Genomic DNA, 4,540 nt, shown 5'->3' with positions numbered 1-4,540 from the left:
ATAAATTCAAGGGTATTCTCAAAAGCGTATGGTCAACAGATGTTAGAGGTTCCAACATGTACAGGGTTTCTGAGAAGCTTAAGCTTCTGAAGAATCATCTCCAAAGCTTTGACAAGAAGAAGTTCAGCAATATCTCCAATAGAGTTCTGGCTGCAAGAGAAGAACTGGAAGAGGTTCAGAAAAAGTTATTAAGGGATGATAGTGATGAACAACTCAATGAAACAGAAAGATATGCGCTTGAAAACTTCAGGAAGCTGAGTCTGCTTGAAGAGAATTTTGTTAGACAGAAATCAATACAGAGTTGGCTTTCGTTGGGTGACAAAAACACAGCTTTCTTCTACAGAAAATGAAAGGCTAGAAACATGAGAAACAATGTGTACAGGCTGAAGAATGATGATGGTGAATATGTTCGGGGTCAAAAGGGTTTCCAAGATCTGGCTATTGATTTTTATAAGCAGTTTATGGGTACAAGAAAGCAGCATCAAAGTCATCTGAATACCTTGTATCAAATTATTGATAGGAAAATCTCTACAGAAGATAGTCGCGAGTTGATAAGGGTGGTCACGAAGGTTGAAGTTAAAGAAGCTCTATTTAGTATTGATGGGAATAAAAGCCCGGGTCCTGATGGGTTTAATGCACAGTTCTTCAAAGATAATTGGTCGGTTGTGGGTAAAGATGTTACTAATGGGGTTCTGGAGTTTTTCAAAAACAGGAAGATGTTAAATCAATGGAATACATCGGTCCTAACCTTGATCCCCAAAACTGCGATACCTGAGAAAGTACAAGATTTCAGACCAATTTCCTGCTGCAATGTGATTTATAAAATAATTTCAAAAATAATTTCTAAACGTTTTAAAAATGTAATAGGAAAAATAATAAATCTTAATCAATCTGCATTCATCCCCAGTAGGACAATCTCTCATAATGTTCTTCTCATGCAGAGCCTATTAAAAGGCTACGGGAAAAAGAAAATATCCCCGAGAGTGGCTTTCAAAATAGATATCAAGAAAGCTTTCGACTCTGTTAGATGGGAAGTCATTCGAGACTTTCTGGTTGTTTCTGCTTTTCCTATGATTTTTATCGATTGGATTATGCAATGCGTTTCATCATCCTTCTTTGTTGTTAGCGTCAATGGAGTTCACAGAGGCTATTTCAAGGGTGAAAACGAGGTAAGGCAAGGGGACCCCCTCTCTTCTTACCTTTTCGTAGCTATCATGGCGATCTTTGAGAGCATCTTCGCGATGTTCCAAAAGAATCGTCCATACATCTTTCACCCATTCTGTGAGGTAGAGGAGGTAACACATTTATGCTTTGCTGACGATTAGTTCATTCTAGCGCACGCAGACGTTGATTCCATTAAAACTATTAGGGCTGCACTAACGTTATTTTCTTAGGTAACAGGTTTAACTATTAATGAAAGCAAAAGTGTGGCATTTTATGGAGGCGTGAAGGACGAAACAAAACAGGATATCTTCAACATCATGGGCATCAAGGAAGGCATCTTTCCCATAAGGTACTTAGGAATTCCGTTAACTGCGAAGCAGATCGAGATCTCACACTACAAGACGCTGATTGAAAAGGTAAAAAACACGATATCTGGTTGGGTAGCGAAAAAACTTTCTTATGCAGGGAGGATCGAACTTATCAAAACCGTGGTTATGGGCATAGTTGGCTATTGGGCGCAGCAAATAGTCATTCCGAAGAAGGTAATGAAGGAACTCGACACGCTGATGAGAAACTTTATCTGGGGTAGTAGTGGAAGAGGAGGAAAGAAAGTCAAATGGACCGCTCTCTGCAAACCGAAGGATGAGGAAGGCATCGACTTGAAGAACTGTATCGAGTGGAACAAGGCTCTAACCTTCAAGCATATGTGGGCTTTGGAGCGCAATCAAGAGTCACTATGGATCAAATGGGTGCATACGAGGTTTATGAAACACGAAACCAGCATCTAGACCTGCAAAATTCACGAAGGTATGAGCTGGTCTCTAAAAAAGATTCTTAAACTAAGAAGCAATATTGTAGATCTTTATGACATCCGACTAGGGGACGGGAAATGCACTCTATTCTGGCACGACCTTTGGTTTGAAAACCAGCCTATCATCGACAAGGAGGAGTTTCAAAATACTAGTATCAGAAGGGACTGCGCAAAAGCGAAAATCAGAGACATCGAAGACGGGAATTGGAACTTACTCTTGAGAAGAATTCCAGAAGGAAAGAGAATACTTGATCATATAAGTAACATACAACCACACGACAGACCGGATATTCATGAATGGAAAGCTGAGGACAATGGGAAGCTGGTATTGAAGAAAATATGGGAGGTAATTCGGGAAAAAGCACAGAAAGTAGAATGGGCTCCTCTTGTATGGTCAACGAAGATTATCCCTCGACACCAGTTCATCCTATGGCTCGCCTTCTGGGAAAGACTCAGCACTCGTGATCGTATTAGTAAGTATATGAGCATCCCGGACGCGAGCTGTCTTTTATGCATAGGAAATGAAGAAACCATAGATCACCTATTCGGGAGCTGCTGTATTGCTTCGGAGCTTTGGGACAAATTCTATAAAAGCCTGGAGCTGATCAGTTTCCCGAGCGAATGGAATGAAATCAAAGAGGCAGCACTACTCAAAGCCAAGGGAAATAGATTTGCAACAAGCGTGTTCAAGTGTGGCTTTGGAGCAGTGGTGTATAACATTTGTCAAGAACGGAATGCAAGGGTATATGACAGAACCCGCAGGAGCATTGATGAGTTATGGAAAGATATTGTATCGGATTGCAGCGCCCTCGCGGGAACGTGGAGAAGAATTCCAAGCACGGAGCAGAACTGGAATATCTGTAGGAACTGGAATTTACCGTTTTTTAAACTCACTAGAATTGAAAGCATTATAAACAAATAATTCATTTACGTTTTTAGCTTTTTAGCTTTTATTCAGAATGTTACGACTTCAAAATCATTTTAGGCCTGTCTAGAATGATCTCTTAAACTCGTAGTTTTTTTTTCCCGTTTTTGGGAATTTTTAATGAAATGACACTAAGTCGTTTTTCCCAAAAAATCAAAAAAAAACAAATAAGGTTTGGATACCTAACTACAATTAGGGTTTTTAGCAGAATCGTATAAAAATGATTTATCACACATATCAATAGATATGGTTTAGGTAACTAACTACAATTAGGGTTTAAAAAGGATTGTGTACAAACAATCTCACGTACCTATTAACAGATATGGCTTAGATACCTAACTACAATTAGAATTTTTAGCAGAATCGTATAATAATAATGTTTTTTTTTTCAAATAATTATGTTAATGTTCTTATTTTATTCGGCAATCATATTTCCTGAGTTTTGTTTCAGTTGTTGTTGTATCCCAGTAGTCAATGCCCATATTTTTATTGGTCTTAATCCAATACTATGTGCTTCTTTTCTGGTTATTTAGTCAATACATTGTCAATATTTCGTTAAGATAGGTTTCTTTTTAAGTGTTGTTTTAACCCCCCCCCACATTCCATGCCCATGGGATTCTACTTTCTTAGTTGGTTTCTTTTATGCAACACATTGTCATCCCGCCCTTATGATGGATCTAGAGACTCACGAGTAACTTCGGAGTTCGTTCGGTTGTTGTTTCAGCCAAACATCCAATGCCCATGAGATTCTACCTCAACACACTACAATCATGTAACTAGATGGAGCTCACGAGTTTCTAAAGCTTGAAAAATACATATCAACATTTTAACATATCGTCTTCAACCTCAAGTTTTTCAAGCATTTTCCATCTTGAGTTTGAGGAGGGATGTCATAATATAATATAATATATATGTAAAATATTATTACAATATTATAAATTGTGATAATATTAATATACTATATTAGTTTTCTTATAAGTCTAATGTAATGTCTATATAATAGACATAAACTATGTAACTCAAAATATATCCTTCAATACAATCTCTCTTATTCTAACATTCCAAACAAATATTTTTATTTTTATGTCCAAAATCGACTCTAACTCAATAAAGTGTTTTCAAATTGATTTATTTTAGTTGATTCTTAATAAAACATTAGATTTTTTATTTCTGGGGTGAGAAGAATGATTACAAATCGTTCAAGGTCCATCTCACTACAACAAAAAAGACCAACGGCGACGCTTAAAAAGATCTCTGCCAACCCTTAAAAGCGTCGCAAAAAATGTTATCGACACTTATTCTTGCGTCAGGATTAACATTTTAAGCGTTACCAAAGGGAGGAATATTTAACGACGCTTATTTAAGCGTTGGTAACAGTAATTAAACGTCGCCAAAAGTCTAATTTATTTTTAACCTATTATTTTAACAATTATTTTAAAATTTTATTTATTTTTATTTATAATTCTACATTTTTTAAGATGTTTTTATTTAATTTTTTGTTATGAATTAAAAAATTAAAGAAAAACATCATTACAATTTTCAAAGGTAATAAAAAAAACTTTAATAATTACATAAAAAGAACATTAATTAGTTAACTAACATTTAATGTTCAATTTATTTAAATATTATGTATTAAATTT

The sequence above is a fragment of the Impatiens glandulifera genome, chromosome 1, assembly GCF_907164915.1.
Source record: "Impatiens glandulifera chromosome 1, dImpGla2.1, whole genome shotgun sequence".
In the NCBI taxonomy this organism is placed as follows: domain Eukaryota; kingdom Viridiplantae; phylum Streptophyta; class Magnoliopsida; order Ericales; family Balsaminaceae; genus Impatiens; species Impatiens glandulifera.
The sequence above is the reverse complement of the archived record's forward strand: the minus strand, read 5'-3'. Positions refer to the sequence as shown.